We start from the raw sequence: 18120 nt of genomic DNA on the forward strand, positions 1-18120 counted from the left end.
TTGTCTTTAAGAAAAACCATATAATTAACGCTTAAAGTAAAATCAACTTAGTAACTTTTATTTACTAGGGCTCTGAAACACCAATTTAGATCAGGCTAGTGTCTTGGAGTAGGAGAGTAATTAACTCTCCAAGACAACAAAACCAAACAAGTAGCTTATCTTGTGATAGAATAAATCCAATTGTCTCATTTGTACTCTGGGAAAGCTCCTCTTAAAGGAGAAGCACGAGCTCGTGTCCGAACCAGTGAGGGGATCAATCCTCCCTCGTTGGGAACGATGCCAGACACGCACATATTACAAACGGTAAACCTCGGATTAACCATTGTCGAGGAGCCAGGGGTCACTTGTCGGTAAACCTTGGATTATTGTCAAGGAACCGGCAAGGGGATTGAGCTTGATACTCTGCCCTTGCGTGCTGTTGGAGTGTAGACTGTTCCCCCAGGTGCATTTGTTGCGGTTGGTAACATTAGTGACCATTATCTTTAAGATTCTACTGAGGTGACGGTGGAGGGAAGATCCCACTGTACCTGGAGCAGACGTCAGCTAGACTCACTTGGATTTTCCGGGGGGTTCACTTCACTCGAGATGGTTAAAGTGGAGGAACTTGTGCCGGTCTATTCATTAAGCAGGTTGCCAGGGTAACTGTTCCACCCGCCACTTCTGTACTGAATCCGGCGATGTTGGGTTTCATCTCCAACTAGCGTTTTCGGTCTAGAAGGCTACTGTTTGTGCTTGGTTTGACGCCCTAGATTCTTTAGGCGTGTGATTCAAATTTGTTTGGTTCTTTAGCGACTTTAGGTGGTTTGATTTGAGATTTTACTTTGTTTTCGTGTGTGGTAGTTAAAAGTTTTTAGCTGTGGCGGAATTACCGAGACAGTCCCGTAGACTTCGAGGCAAGTCACCTGAGATTGTCACTGGAACTGATTTGTTGAGAAAACTCCGTAGATCACGAGGTGGATCTCCTGAAAACGTCCCGGGTCAGTACAAAGGATTGAAGGTCCTTGTAACTCCTCCTAGTGGCAGTAAAGTAGGTTCACCTGAAGAAGGAGAATCTTCCTTGGTAGTCCATCCAGATTACCAAAGCCTAGAGACAAGTTATAATCCCGAAGCTGTTACAGTTTCTGAGCTTGCTGGCAGTTTTTCGTCTACTAGTGATACAGGCGAAGAACCTGAAATATCTGAACCTGTTACTCCGACTTCTAGTGTTCTAGATTCACCAAGAGTAGAACGAGTTATCACCGAAAATCTTCCTACTGGTCTGATTGATATTGAAGAACTTGCTCCAGAGGAAGAAATAGGTGTCTCTAACCTTGAAGATCAACTTACTATTGAACTCAGGGAGCGTGAATCTATCTTTTACAGTCCTCCTAGAAGTACTACTTGGTACCTTTCGTTAACCAATTATTTAGACAACTCAGGGATAGGTTTTTCTACACCTCGTACTCCTTTTCCACCTGGAGGTATTTATACTCCTGTAAATATGTCTGGTCAGTCGTCCGTGTTTACTCAAACTCCTGAATCTTTCTTACACGGCGGTCCTTCTGTTCCCACTGGGTATCAATCACTTTCTGGTACCTTTGCGGGGGCATCTCCTCAACCCATTGATCATGGGTTATTAGCTGGAAACAATGGTAACATATCGTTGGGTGTAGGAGACATTTACATGATGTCAGGTTCAGTTCCCATTTCTCAACCTCAAGGTGGCCAATTACCGCCTGGGGGGCAGCCTCAACTAACGCCTGGGGGGCAACCTCAAGGTACACAAATTGTGTCTAGGGGGCAACCTCAAGGTCAGTATGTACCTATGGTGCAATACATGCCTCAAGGTCAACCCCAGCCTCAATATGTACCCCAGGGTCAACCTCAGTATCAATATTTACCTCAAGGGTATCAACCCCAAGGGTATCAACCTCAAGGGTATCAACCTCAAGGTCAAGGCCAACCCCAGTATCCGTATTTACCTCAAGGTTATCAACCTCAAGGTCAATACTCGAGTCAAGGTTATCAACCACCTCAAGGTCAGTCATATGTTCCAGGTATGGGAACTGTACCTTTTAGTTATCAATCCTATCCTCAATCTGGTTATGGATCTCAGTATTCTCAACCTGTTACGGGTCAATTCCCCGGAATGATGGTGTGGGATCCATCACAGGGTCAACAGGTGTTGTAGCCAAGTATACAGTTGGTACCTCAAGCTGGACAACGCGTAGTTTCTGGTCCACCCCAGCAACCGCAACCTGTCCAGTCAAATGTTCAAACTTCTGTAACTTCGGTAGTTACTCAGCCGCCAATTGCACCTAGTACTCCATCTCAAACGGCTGCTGCAACTACCGCTACATCTACTGCACTTCCTTCTGGAGTATCGAAAACTCCGGTTTCTACTGTCTCTGCAACCACTCCTCAGACATCTTTACCGTTGTCTGGATCTACGATTCAAACCACGGTCCAGATGCCTATAGGTCAGCCTGGTATAAGTACGGTTGTCACTACTCAACCTCAATTTGTTCATCAACCGTACCAGGGACAATACCAACCTGGGCAAGCTGTCCAGCAGCCGGTTTACCAGTATCAACCGTATCCTGGGTACACTTATCAACAACCTCAACAACCCCAGTACGGTCCGGTTAATCCTGGTTTTCCAGGAGGATATAATATCCCTAATGCGATTCCTGTTCCTAGTTATCCTGGATATCCTCCTCCTGGGACTGGTCTTGTGACCCAGAGTTTTAGAGATCCTAACCGGCAATTACCGTTTATCGCAACTTTGGATTTACCAGACTTGACGCGCCTAACGAACGATCCAATTCAATATCTTCCGTTTTGGCCGCCAATGCCAAATACGTTTCCCAGCGATATACCCAAGTTCGAAGGTAAGTCTGGAGAGGATCCGTCCAATCATGTGATGACTTACCATCTCTGGTGTGCTTCAAATTCTATCTCGGATGATTCGATCCGCTTACGTCTTTTCCAGCGTACACTCATTGGTCTCGCGGCCAAGTGGTACATTGAGATACCACGGGTTTCTTTTTACAATTTCAACCAGTTAGCTACTTCGTTCTTAACTCACTTTCAGTTGCCGGTCAGATACGATAACGGCACGGAGTTATTAACTTCACTAAAACAATCGACGTCCACGTATATTTCTGATCACATTCATGAGTGGAGACGTCGAAGAAGGTTAGTGAAAGTTTTTATTCCGGACCAAATCTTAGCTGAATGGTTTGTTAAATCATTATTACCGAAGATTACTGAAGATGTAGCTAAGGCCGGAGTAGTTACTGAGGAGCAAGTCATTGCTCAGGCGCAATACCTTGACTTAGTTTATACTCAGTCAGGTACGTTACATGAGAAGATTCCAGATCTTCCAAAATCAAATAAAATCGTTGCTGCTCCTTCGGGATCTCATGCTGCTGATGGTATGATTGGCATCGTGAACACAAAGAGCAAGAAGAAATCTTCCAAGACTTCTACTACTCCTATAATCACCTTGCCTGATTCCCCGACAGGAGAGTCTTCTCCTGAACTTTCCGCCGATATTCACGCTGTAGAGTCATCTACGGCCAAATAAAAAAATGGTGGAAAGAAGAAAGGAAAGAAGAAGGCTAAAGCAGACAAAGCTCCGAAGGAGAAAACGGAAAAGTCGGAAACCAATGACGAAAAGCGCAAACCTCGATATCCTTGTCTTATTTGTGAAGAGGATCATTTTACAAGAGATTGCCCTCATCGGGCCGAGGTTGTGAAAATAGTCAAAGGTTCTCCCACTCCTGCTGTGTTAACAAATCCATTTCCAAAGCAGGAGAGTAAGATGATAGGTTCTTCCTCGACTGCCAGTGAAGAACCCATTTTGATGATGTCTCATGTAAGGATTGCGACTCGGTCGCAAGATTATGGTAGTAAGAATCCTGTTGATGGTAAGGAAGGAGAATCTTCTCATTCTAATCCATCAACCTCAGCTCCTGGTTCTGATCCACTACAGATCGAAAAACCTAACCCGGACTTAGTAATCAAACCGCCCGCCAAGGGTGTACTTCGAAGGTCTGCTTTCAATCCACATGCGAGAGCGGCCCAGAATTACAACATTGTTGAGGACTTAGCTGTTTCACCCTCAGCGATGTCAGCTTTAGAAGTGCTGCAATCATGCCCAGCACAACGAAAATTACTTTTGTCGGCTATCGGAGCTGTTGATGTTCAAGACCCGAATCTGATAATCTTCGATCTAGAAAATAGTACACCGTGTCTACCCCATCAAATGGCTTTCCAAATTCCAGTGATAGTAAAAAACAGGCCTATTCATCGGACTGTGATTGATGAGGGAGCTTCTACGTGTATTATGTCGATTCAATGTTGGAGATCGCTTGGTTCTCCTTCGCTGAACCAATCCCCGACCATCCTTAAGGCCTTTGATGGTCGTGGGTTCCGTCCGTTTGGTATTGTACAAGAATTGCCTATAGGGGTAGAAGGTAAAACCGTTACTCTGGATGTGGAGGTGGTTGATGCCCCTCTAGACTACAACCTTCTTTTGGGTCGAAGTTGGTCATATGCTATGACAGCGGTCGTTTCATCGGTCTTCAGAGTAATAAAGTTTCCACATAACGGTAAGATCGTGACCATTGATCAGCTGACATACTTTTCATCCGACCCAGCCTCTTCAGAGAGTATCCAGCGTGTCGGTAAGACAACAATCCCTTATAGGGACGTTGGCGTAGGTTTAGTTAAAGATTCCGGTTTACTGGGAACTTTTCCTTTCCCTCCAATCAACGCAGACCCTTCATTTGCATCAATTCATATGATTACATCAGACGCCATTATTTATGATGATCCTTGGATTGTCCCATCTGAATCTGAGATAGACTCATTCGGTGATGCTATGCCTTTGAGTCCATATGAAATTGCTTATGAAGCCGTCATGTCTTTTACCGACTCGCGTTCAACCCAAATCGACCAAATGAATGTGGTCAGTGAAGAATCACTTTTCACATCAACCTCAGAACGGATAGCGTTTCCTGAAGTCGTGTCATTTGACGAGCAACTTCGCGAGATCCTAAGTGTAGACGATCTACCATGGGAAGATCTCCATCACAGATCTTCATTTTTACCTGAGGATGATGCTTTTGAAAATGACTTTTCATCTATCTTTACCACTGAATATGTCAAAGACGCTCAGAATCCAACGAAACATTCTGATTCAGAGTTGAATTTAGGGAATATTTCTCGCACTATTCCCATTGACATTTCAGTGAAGCCCGGAATTGAGGAAAACATTCATATAGGTGCCTCATGTACAGAAGATGAAATTCGAACTTACAAGGCCCTATTCCAAGAATTCCGCGATGTGTTTGCCTGGTCTTATGAGGAAATGCCAGGAATCGACCCTGCCATTGTTGTTCATGAAATAAAGACCTACCCAGACGCTAAACCCGTCCGGCAACGGTTGCGTCAGATTCACCCTCAGAAAGCGGCTGCGATTAAAGCAGAAGTCGAGAAGCTGTTGAAAGCAGGTTTCATTTGTCCAATCCCGTTAACGGATTAGGTATCGAATATTGTTCCCGTTAACAAGAAACAAGGAACAATAAGAATCTGTATCGATTATAGGGATATAAATCGAGCTTGTCGAAAAGACAACTATCCTACGCCTTATATCGATCAAATTATTGATGATTGTGCCGGAAGTGAAATGTTTTCCTTTATGGATGGTTTTTCGGGCTATAATCAAATCAATATTCTACCTGCCGATCAACCAAAAACGGCATTCATTTGTCCATGGGGGACATTTTCTTATTGCAAATTACCTTTTGGGCTTAAGAATGCCGGAGCCACTTTTCAACGGGCGATGTCTTACGCATTTCATGACATCAAGCACATTGTGCAACCGTACCTCGATGATTTGCCTGCTCATTCTTTACATCGAGCTGATCACCTTGTCCACTTACGAGCAATCTTTATGAGGTGTAGGCATTATCGAATTCGGTTGAATCCCCACAAGTGTGTATTATGTATAGAGACGGGTCGATTGCTGGGATTTGTTGTTTCAAAAGCCAGCATTCGCGTCGATCCCTCGAAGGTTTAAGCTATCATCAAATTGCCTCCTCCTTCGAGTTTGCGCCAACTCCAAAGTTTGCAAGGGAAAGCAAACTTTTTACGCCGATTCATTCCAAACTACGCCGAGGTCACTAAAGGTTTTACACGGTTGTTGAAACAGAACACTCAATTCTTTTGGGACGAGATTGCCCAACAATCTTTTGATGCACTTAAGCACGCGTTGACCCATGCACCGTTGCTGCATCCTCCCAACTACAACCAGGACTACTTCTTATACCTCGCAGCTTCGCATTCCACTACTGGAATGGTGTTAGTTCAAGAAGATGAATTCAGAGCGGAACATGTGATATATTATCTTAGTAGGACATTAAACCCCACTGAGCTAAAATATTCGCATGTGGAGAAATTGGCCCTGGCAGCCGTTCAAGCTGTCCAGCGTTTTCGTCACTACATTCTTCTCCGTAAAACTACAGTTATTTCAGATTGCAACCCTATGATTTATATTTTGACAAAACAATTACTAGGGGGCAAGTACTCTAAATGGATCGTTATCCTGCAAGAGTTCGACTTGGAGTTCGAGAAGTCCAAGTCTAAGAAATCCTTAGTTTTTGCGGAATTGATGTGTGATTTCCCGCATGCTGACACAGAAACTGTGGCAGAGGAGTCCATTGCGGACGAATCTTTGTTTCTTATCAGTAATTTAGATCCGTGGTACGGGGATATAATCATCTATCTCCAAACCGAAACCTTTTGGCCTGAAGCTTCAAAGTCGGAACGTCGAAAAATTCAGTTTCAATCCCAGCAATACAGGATTATTGGAGATACACTTTATCGCCGGGGGGTAGACTCAGTTTTTCGACGTTGTTTAACTCACGAAGAGGCTGAGAGGGTTTTGAATGATTGTCACTCTGGAGCATGTGGCGGTCATATGTCTGGGTATGCCACAGCTCAGAAGGTGTTGCGCGCTGGCTATTTCTGGCCGTCCATGTTTAAAGATTGTATCATTGCGGTCTGGAAGTGCCACAACTGTCAAGTGTTTGATCGCAAGATGCGCGCACCACCTGCTCCTCTCCATACTATAATTGCCGTTGGTCCTTTCGACAAATGGGGTATCGATTTTATTACTTGTAACCCTCACTCGGCCGGGGAGCATGCGTATATCATCCTCACGGTTGATTATTTTACTAAATGGGCCGAGGCAATGCCTACATTCGACGCAAGCGGCAAAACAGCTGCAGTTTTCGTATTCAATCACATTATAACTAGGTTTGGTGTCCCACAAGCAATCATCACTGACCATGGGAGCCATTTTCGAAACATCATGTTGACTGAGCTTACAAACCAGCTTGGTTTGCGCCACGATAGTTCTACTCCTTATTATCCGCAAGCCAACGGTTTGGTTGAGTCTATCAACAAAGTTCTGGTTATCATGATCCGACGAATCATTGGTATTCATCGGTAGAATTGGCACAACATGTTATTTTCAGCGCTATGGGCATACCGAACTTCAGTGAAAACTTCAACAGGGTTCACTCCTTTCCAGCTAGTTTATGGCTTGGAAGCGGTGTTACCCATTGAATGTGAAATCCCATCACTTCAAATGGCTGTCGAATTACTCCCAACTACTTCCGAAGAGGAGAAACGTTTATTATACTTAGCTCAATTAGATGAGACTCGACGTAACGCTGCATTGGCAATCGAGACTCACGCGAAGCAAATGAAAGCTCAATATGATAGAAATGTGACCCCTCGGAGTTTTTCGGAGGGAGACCTAGTGCTGTTATATGATCAAGCTAACGATAACCTAGGTGCTGGAAAATTCGTTCCTATGTGGCATGGACCCTATAGTGTAAAGCGAAAGCTAGCAAAAGGGGCTTATGAGCTGGTAGATTTTGATGGGGACTCTTTGGGTAAACCCAGAAATGGACTTTACCTAAAGAGGTATTATGCTTAAATGGTGGGTGTGGAGATTTTTAGTTAGGTTAGGTTTTCTTTCTAGCTAGTATGTTTGTTAGTTTAGATAGTGTGCTTAGCTTAGAAAGTGTGTTTTTCGTCGTTATTCTGGCTTATCTTGGTTTTACTCTTGATATTGCAGATGTCGACGCCTCTCCAAATGTACAGTGGATTTGCCGATGGTGCTTGTCGTAGTACACGAAATATCTCTTTCGCAGGTTGGGTTATCTATTCGCCCTCTGACAAGTTAGTTTCTATGCATGGGGTGAGCCTCGGTCAAACGACGAACAACATTGTAGAATACAGTGCAGTGGTTGAATTATTGTCTGAATCTATTTCTTTTGGAATTCGACATTTGATAGTGAGGTTAGATTCTGAACTCGTTGTATTACAGCTTAATAGAGTAGATGCCATTAGAAATCCTGTGTTATTAAGGTTGTTTTTGAGAGTGCATCTCTTGGAACGTGAATTTGATTACATTGAATATCAACATATTCCAAGGTCTTTAAATACATTAGCAGATGCAATTGCTTCTCGAATGTTGGACAGACATTTACGATAATCATACAAGTAAATTTAAAAAAACATTTCATCACATATGTTAAACAAAATGAGCCGGTAATAATGATATATATATATAGATAGGAGTGTGTCAAAAATATACATAGTCTTCGATCATAGGTTGAAAAACACCTTATGATCGGCAAAAATGATAAGTACAAAAAGCCAAAAATGTCATATGTGTCTACAAAAGTGACTAGCCAATCACTGGTGGTGCTCTCTATACGAGAGCACTGCCCGCGCTATCCTACACAAGAACCTCCTAAAAGGTCCTGGAACTACGACCACATAGCGCTGAAGTCGAATGGGAATGTCATCTATGGTGGTCTTTGGTATATCCGCCGTCAGACGCTCTAGATCCTGTTACATCTCGGCTAAGGTCTCTGCAGCCGCATCCTGTGGGGCTGGTGCTGGTATAGCTGGTGCTCTCCTCTCAAAAGCCCAGAGGTTGGCTGGACGCCGTGGACCTACATCTGCATTTTGAAAATTTGTGCTGTCAGTTTTGAGGCGATATATAAAAACAAAAAAAAATATACATAATTTGAAAACTCGTGAAAAATCAAATACCTCTGTCGTCCCACTGTTTTCCCTATGGAAGAACCATGTCCGGATCATTATGAAAATCCATTCCGGCATAAGGAAAGTCCTGAATAGCAAAGACCTGGCTATCTAGCCAGTGAAAGTAACCATCAGGAAATCGAACAACTGCTGCGCCCTCATCAGGATGTCGGGCCATTACCGCAACCCATCTCGTCAACTTAGGCTCCCGAGGTGCCCCAACTGGAACTGTAAGATGCTGGGGGACCAACATTGGAACTCTCTCTAGGGCAAAGCTCACGACTAAAGGCCCATATCCAAAGGTCTTCAGTTGTCCTCTCTTTGCCCTGGTTAGTTGGCCCTTCAAATTAGCCAACACAGCATCGCACCAGTTGAAAATGGTGCCGTGGAAGCAGTATATAGCCATCCGCATTTGGGACCCGGTGGCTTGGTGCAAAGCGGCCACGCCGCAAAGTCTAGTAATAGTAAAGGCTATCACCATAAGTTCAGGTCGGGATATGTACTTGATTTCTATCCCCTTCTCATGGTTTTGGTTGTTGCACCACTCTAGCCGGAGACTAGCAAGGGATTGGCCACCCGGCCTAGTCCCGAATAGAGAAAGTTGCTCGCCCCTGTTAGGCAAGCCAGTGAGAAAATATATGTCGGAGGGCTCTATCTCGAGCTGGTGCTCTCCGATGTAGAAACATTGCTCCTGAATGTTCCACCTTTCAACCAGCCACTCAAGGAACGACACTTGGCCCCTCATGCCAGGTATGGCCCAGTATTTATACAGTCTGCATGCTTTTAATGCATCAATGGAAGGTTGATGACCTATCGCGGCCAAATCAACGTCCTCGTGCTCTCTTTCGCGCCAATCAAGCATGGTGTGCTCCCTGCACATCATAAAACATCAGTTAGGATCCATAAAATTTAAAAATTTTGGTCTATTTTGGAGGGCCAAGGGTTTCAATTTGTGTTTTGCGGGGTACGCACCCCGGCCTTTAGGGACAGAGCGCCCGGACGCAGCTTCCCTTAAGGCCGGGTGCGTACACCCCGTAATTTTCCCATTGGGAAAATATCAGGGTACGCAGGTCAGCAGTGCATGACCTGCGTACCCCAAAGTGCGCATTTTGAAACCCCAAGACCCCCAAAAAATCAAATAAAATCTTAAAAATGAATTCTAAACGGATGGAAAACAAGAGAGGGGTGTTGTAGAATACCTGGTGAAATGACGTTCGATTCTGACGGTCGGATTCTCCGCAATCTCCACGGGAAGTTTCTTGTCAAAAGCCCTTTTCTCAACCTCAACAGTAAAATGGTAAAATGACATGGTAAAAAGTCTTTTTATAGGTTTTTTGGATGAATGAATGCTAAGTTTGTTTATTTTTCACCATGAAAGGACATTTTTCAATGTATTTTTACCCATCTTAAACAGGTATGAGTAATGTGTCGTTTTTGTGCAGGACAAAAGGAATTTAGAGTAAAATCATCATTTTTCATGAACCAAAACGTCAGAGTCATCTTTTAAGCTCTTTTCTGACTCCGAAAACATGAAGAAATCGCCGAGCGTTTCTTTTACACTCGTTAAAACGGAATTAAAAGACGGTCCCCTTATAGCTCTTTTCTAACCGTAAAAACAGGAAAAGTTTGCCGGGTTTTTGTCGTTTCAAACTCGATACGGAAATAAAACGACGTGTCCTTTGATCGCTTTTTACTTTTCAGGTCAGAGACACTAATCATGAAAGTACTCCTTGGTCGCAAGATCAAGCGGTTCTCCCAAGTATTATTTTATACTTTTTCGGGCTTGGGGGACACAAATTTATGAAAAAGTTCAACCTGGAGTCTTCTTAAGTTTTTCAGACTCTCTAAAATTGAAAAACGCCGAGTTTCTCCTATACTGGGCTCGTTAAAATTTCACAGTAAAGGACATGTTCAATTAAAAACAGGAACGCACCACTCCTTCCTAGGGTTCGAATCAAAACTAGGTTGGACTCATCCGAAGCATGAGCTTATAATCAAGCATATGTTATCCTCCTCAAGCTTGTTAAAAATAAAGAGGTACTTGCCAGAAATGGTGGGGGAAAAGAGAGAAGAATGAGCCTATTTGTTATCTTTTGTCTCAGAAGAAACTTTATTACCACTCTTGGACAGGACACTTTTCATTCACCTGGGTTGGGAAATCCTTTGCCTCACAGTTGATCAAACCACATTGAAAGTCTTCAGCCGGGTTCCAGGGATTAACTTTGAGTCATTCGTCACCAAGCCATCTGTTGTGTCGTTATGTGTTCAAGAGGTCTGCAAGCAAAACTTTCATCTGCAAAATACTTGTCATCCATTTGACCATCCCTGAGTCAGTCCTTACAGCAACATTTCTTCAACTTGAACAATGATTTCGTGTTGTAGGCTTGCCTGCAACGGGTCGCTTTCTATCGACATCAACACATTATCTAGAGAGATGACTTAGAAATCGTCAGTACCTTGAAGTCTGCATGCATCAATGGCAGGTTTCTCGCCTTTGACGTCAGTTTACATCATTGACTTTCGATCGAAGGATTCCGTGAAATGTTCGACATCAACTCATTCATTCACATCTCATGGATTGTACTGGGTACTTTGAGAACCATTGACATTACTGGTGGTCTCTCTCACACTTGTTAACAGTTTACATCATCGACTGGTAATCAAGTGGTTTCTACCATGTTCGACATCAACTCATTTATTCGCATGGCTAGAATCGTACCAATTCGGGAAGTAGAAATGAAGACCCTGGATCTAGTTTCCACCATCCAGGCTGCGAGGAGTTTTGTATTCATTATCTAAGTAGAATAATCATAAACAGATGGCTGCGCCCATACTGTGTCTACAAAAGTCTATGATTATGATGTACTGCAAGATCATTCCTGTATCAGAGTAGTTATTCTGTTAGTTAAAGTTTTGATCTGAGTATGGGAATGCCTACCTCAGCGATGATATAATCTTATACATGTATTTTGTGATGAAAATTGCAGGTTCTGACCAGGCTCTCCACGAGATAATCCTTGAAATGATAAAGCGCTTCACCCTTCCTAGATAATACAAAACCCTAATCTATTACAGGCTTCGCACTTTAGGGGGCAATCTGTTACACTAAAAAATGTCACCATGACTATTTACAGTTAGTATGGCTCTATCAACAGTCATACTATCCTCTTGGGCAAGTCTTATGCCTCTGCTCTCCATGTCAAACTCCAAAAATAGAGAAAGTCTTTATAAATGTGTTTATCTCTGGGTACGCAGGTTCTCTCGGCCTTACCTGCGGGTACGCACCTAATGTTCACAAAAGTTGCGTACTTGTACGCTCTGTATGTAAAGGGGCAGGTGCGTACCCCTGTAAAGGTCAAAATGCGCAAGTTTCATCTTTAAAAAGTTACTTGTGGTCATTTCTAGAGCATTCTAGAAGGTTGTTCGACGTGTATTGAGCGCCTCCAGATGGTTCATGTACCCCTACCAAAGAGGAACTTATCCCATCAATAAGGGAGCTATCCCATCCAAAGAGGGGATTACCCCATTGATGGTGGACCTGATTAACTTCCTCTTGAGCACTATAAATACAGGCATTGGGCCAGAAGGAGGGGAGGTTGAAAGCTAAACATTTCTAAGGGTAGATGCTGCTGGAATTAGGACTCCCATTTAGAAGCTTGTGAGGAGAGATTGCCATCTTTGCTTGTTCTATTTGGAGGTGGGTGAGCTTTGTCAAAGTAAAGGAGAACTCTTGATGGACCCTGGGAGGAACTTGCACAACACCAAGGCTCAGGTTGTAATTGTTCCTTTTGTTTCCTATTAATGCAAATGAGTCCATTCTTCTCAATAACTTGTTATTTATGGGTTGTTTCATGTACTCCTTGGTCTATGTGTTAAATATGTTTTATTTTATGAGATTATCAAGTGCTATTTAATCGTTTGATTGTTAGTGGATGTAGGTTTCGAAGTGAAGGAGGAGCTCATCCGGATCAGCGGGGCTGGACTGCTACAACGGCGTTGGACTACAGGTAGGATCTAAACACTTGATTTCTCGTATAGTAAATGCATGTTTAGAGAAGGATTGCTCTTATTTGTCTTGTTTGTCACTAGAGAGTCTTAGGCTCCTAGGGAGGTTGGTTGTGTCCGCACTATCGACTCTTTCCGCCTGACAGCATGAAGACCGCGTTAAAACTGCTCGGATCTTGCGTTTATTTTTTAACGAGCATGAACTTTATGCTAAAACTGCTCGATTACCCAGTCATAAGATAAGAGTGTTTCATGAAAGATCCCATTTTTTATAGAGCTTGCGCCTTACCAAAGCTATGCTCCCTCTCCTTTCTTTATGCAAGTTCGGAAACGACTAATCCTACGAGTTTAAAGGGTTAGACCTACAGGTTTAAAGGGAGGACCTAAAAATTTAAAAAATAAATAGTCGCCCCTTGCTTGCACTCAAGGATAATTTTAGGGGCGAATGTTCGCCCTTTGGCGAAATTAAGGGATTTTAAATTTTTAGTGTGCGAATATTTTGTATCATAGTACATTTTTACAAATCACCTCAAATAGCCCACCTTATTTTAAGGGAGAGGGTAAAAAAGGTAAATTTAGCCCTTGAAATTAGGACTTACAACCTTCCATTCGCCCATTTTCAAGAATAGGTTTTATTTAAGTGAATCCTATGGGCCAAATACCATATTTATAAAAGTGGTATGGTATATTAATAAAAATATAAATAAATGAGAGGTATGGTAAATAAATAAAACATTTTTTATATTTACTCCATAAGTCACCTTATATACATGTAAGGGTGTAAACAAATAAAAATATAAGTAAAGTGGAGGTATGGTAAATAAATAAAACGTCTTTTTATACTTACTCAAAAGGTATGGTAAATAAATAAAAATATAAACAAACTAGACGTATCGTAAATAAATAAAACCTCTTTTTATATTTAGTCCATAACCTTGGTTCTATTTATGAAGGCTTGAGAAAGAGGTTTTATTTAAGTGAATCCTATGGGCCAAATACCATATTTGTAAAAGAGGTATGGTAAATTAATAAAAATATAAATAAACGAGAGGTATGGTAGACAAATAAATCATTTTTTTATATTTACTCCATAAGTCACCTTATATTTACGAACACTCAAAAAATGGGTTATATTTAGGTGAAACCTATGGCCAAAATACTATGGGACAAATACCATGGACTAGATTGTTATTAATACCATGCAAAAAACCATTATTAACCCTAATATTAGAATTAATAAAAATAAAAATGGAACATGGTATTGACCCATGGTATTCACCAAAATGGCACATGGTATTGACCCATGGTATTCACCTAGAATGTAGCCTATTTAAATGGGGGAATTAAACCAGCATGTAGCCTATGCTAAGATCCACTAGGACTTTACAAAGTTTTATTATTTAGTGAAAGACTCGCCAAGATCTTACAAGATTTTATAATTGAGTAAAATATTCGCCATGTCTGGTGAGAGATTCGCCAAAAAATTATATATACATATTATATTATTGATAAAATCGCCTTCCATTTTTCCTATATACCATGGAGATTCACCCATTTATTATATTTATAAATTTGGGGGGGGTTCTTAAAATTTTCCCTGCTTGCACTCCAAAAGGTTTGCATGCCCCCAGGTATAAAACAGAGTTTCAAGGTTACCTCTACTTACCCTCCGCCAAAACATTTGTTTTAATTGAGAGAGGCTTACCTCTTTCAGGTTACCCAAAGATTGTCTCGTTAATATTTCAAACAAAACACTTCCTTGGCAATGTCTACCGAAATAGACAAGGGTGAATGACTGTTGTCAAACACGTAACTTTGACAAAAGAATCTTATTCTAGAACAACCCCTCTTCCAAATAATGGACGGGGTACGGACTAGTCATATTCTTCCGCGGAAACCTACCCTATACCCAAAGTTTTCTTGCCGAAGCAGGCCAGGACGCATGCCCCCTGGGTTCCGGTCATATCCTCCCTGATTACTCGCGCTCATCAGGAGGACGGACCGTGGGTTGAGACACTTCTTGCGTGTATAGACCATTTAGGGATGGTACATGACTATTTGCGATGTGTGATCCGGGAAACGAAAGTTGGTCCACGAGCTTGACCATTCTTCCTTCATGCGGAAAACACATTACTCTAAAGAGTGAGGAGACTACAACTCCCATACAATATATATAGTCTTGTCCAAGGAGTAGGTTATAATCCAAGGGTCCTTGAACGACTATCACGTTCATTTGAATGGTCTTCCCTTTCAATGTTACAGGCACATTGGGGAGGATCCCTAAAGGTCGACTGGTTCATTTATCAAAACCTGATAGATTTCTCATCTCAGGTAAGAGTGCTGGTGAACCAAGCGCTCTCCAAGCAATAGAGGAAAGGATACTCATAGATGCCCCTTCATCAATGATAGTGCCAGCCATTACCATTCTGTATATTTGACAAATAATTCTGAATGGTATACTGGCTGGCAACCGGGGTCTGCCTAGTTGGTTCCAATCAAAGGACACAACCAGCTTGCTTGGTGGTGGGACCGAATATACGGCTGGATAGCGCTCTGATGAACTTCCTTCCTGCGATGAAGGAATGGTGGCATTGCCCCCTTGATCATCAGAGTCAGTGCTGATGAAGAGAATCTGGACGGTGTCGTCTTGATTCTCCTCTGTGATGGTGTCATTCGAAGATGGAGCCTCTGAAGGCAAAACCGGGTCAACTACTATATCAACCTTTTGACTTTCGTCAGGCATGGATCCAGACGGTTCATCTTCAATGACAGGTGCTTCGGTTGACCACCTAAGTGGCTCAGCCGGATTCTCAACTAGTGAGGGACTTGGCAGGAGTCTTTGATATCCAGGAGGGAGATGCGCTCGTAAAATCGGGCGATCTTCCAGAACTCTTTTTGCCTCGTCTAAGAAGGGACAACGGTGGATGGCGTGATCACCTTCACATAGTCTGCAGGGAAATTTAGCTCTCCCGCTCTGTCTTGGAGCTTCACTCCCACTAGTTGACGGTGAGCAGTCGACATGGCTATCAGAGGTCGATGCTACCGAATTGTGCAAACGGGGGGACCAGTCCCTTAGTATCTGGGGGATACGGGGACAATCTCTATGGAAGTGGTCTCCCTGGCATATGACACATGGCGATTTAGGCCTTACGAGTGCGGTGTGTGGATTTTTGTTAGATGACACTTGTTTGCCCCCAGTCGCCTTAGGCTCCTTCTTCTTCTCCTCCTTCTTCTCCTTAGGAACCTGGTTTTTAATTCGACCAGTTCCGTCAAGCGAAGAGGAAGGAGGGGAGGAAGATGAAGTGGAAGGCTGGGAGGCAAATCTTGTCTGATCTAACTGTTGACTCGACTGTTCAGGAATTGTGGTATTCTGAACGACATTGGTTGAAAAGAGCCAAACTGGTAGGACAATTGTCAGTCCTGGAAGCGACAATGTGGCCATGTGGGGCGCACCAACATCTCCCCAAGAGAAGAAGGGACTAGGATTCCCACCAAGGGGAACTCCTTGGCTGGTGTGCTCCATCTTTTCAACCTAAAGATCAACGCAGGAATTAAAGGGTGATTGTTCCGTTTAAAATAAATTGTTAACGACGCTTTTAGACACAACTTGCTTTTTCAGTTTTAAAGAGTCGAGAAAAAGCTAAAGATGACTCTAGTCTCCTTCGATGTTTTAACGAGCCCGAAGTGACAAATGTTGGGATGGACTTTTTCTGTTATAGAGTCTGAAAAAGGCCAAAAGAAACTGCTCTGGAGATCTAGGCAGAGGGTGTGCCAAACTTTTCGCAAAACCACAAAATACTTTTTACGGTACGGGTGGTCGATCTTCGTGAATGCTGTGTTCACTGCATTGCGATCAGTAGGGCGGCCGACACGGCTTCCTAAGGATAAAAGATATATGCCTATAGGGGTCTCCCAATATATACGCGACGGTACGTGGGAGCACAAATCCGTATTAGCGCTACCGTCTCTCAGGAGGAATCACCCACCTTCTTCGAGATCGACAGTCACTAGGTTTAACGACGCTGGAACACGTCTCTAGCCTAGACCTCTATGTTGTGCATTATGTTACAAAGCGTTGTTAGGTTCATTCAGTTTATTTTAGGTTGATCTTTTTAAAGTTTGCCTTTCAAGGTTCACCACGAGATGTATGATACAAATTCCTAAATGCAGTCTAAGATGATAAGCAAGCTTTATTATCTTTCAACTTTGAAAATCCTAGCTACTAAGGGAAAAGAATAACATTATCTTTTCTCAAAGAGCAATCAGCACGTTCTAATGCACTTTCCCTAAATCCAACATGCAAACTATCAAATGCAAAATGCACAATGCAGGTGTTTGTTTTCCACTTTCTTAGTATAAATGCCTACAAAGAAAGCCTTTTGCACAACTTTGAACTTGCTTTTAAAATGATCAATACGAACAAGCTCACTCTTTTGAAAACAACAAGGGTAGAAGAGATTACAATCACTTTGCTATTTTCGAAATAAAGACTTGTTTTGACACTTAAAAGACACAAATTCAAACCATTAAGCAAAAGTAAATCTATAATCAATATGCAAACAGCCAATGAACTCTCTTCTAAGACCACAATCAATCAGATCTGAATCAAAGGCTACAGGATGACCACTTTACTCATGCAAAGGAAGACTTTAAATGATGCCACAAACACATAAAAACATTCACAATCTTTTTGTACAAAAGAGAGGCGGAATCTAAGCAAAGAAAAGACTTATCAGACTGGTACCTATGCTGGTTAAAGGCTGCAAAAACAGAGATCAAAACAGGGCAACAGAGGACAAAGAACCCCAGCTGCACAAGGAAAAACTGGTTCAGCGCAAGTCCAACACTGTCAGTTTGACATTCAGCGCAGGTAGCCTTCACGGGACCTGCGTTGAAATGCAGACTGCCTTCACAGTGTCTGCGCTGAAAGGAGAAACTCTCGTTTCCCTTGGGTTCTGGGTCATAAAATGCTCAAAAATCAACTGTTTGAGGCCAAATCAGAAA

Source organism: Pinus tabuliformis, chromosome 3_2, assembly GCF_031772625.1.
Source record: "Pinus tabuliformis cultivar Carrire ecotype Pingquan chromosome 3_2, CPIR1, whole genome shotgun sequence".
NCBI lineage: Eukaryota > Viridiplantae > Streptophyta > Pinopsida > Pinales > Pinaceae > Pinus > Pinus tabuliformis.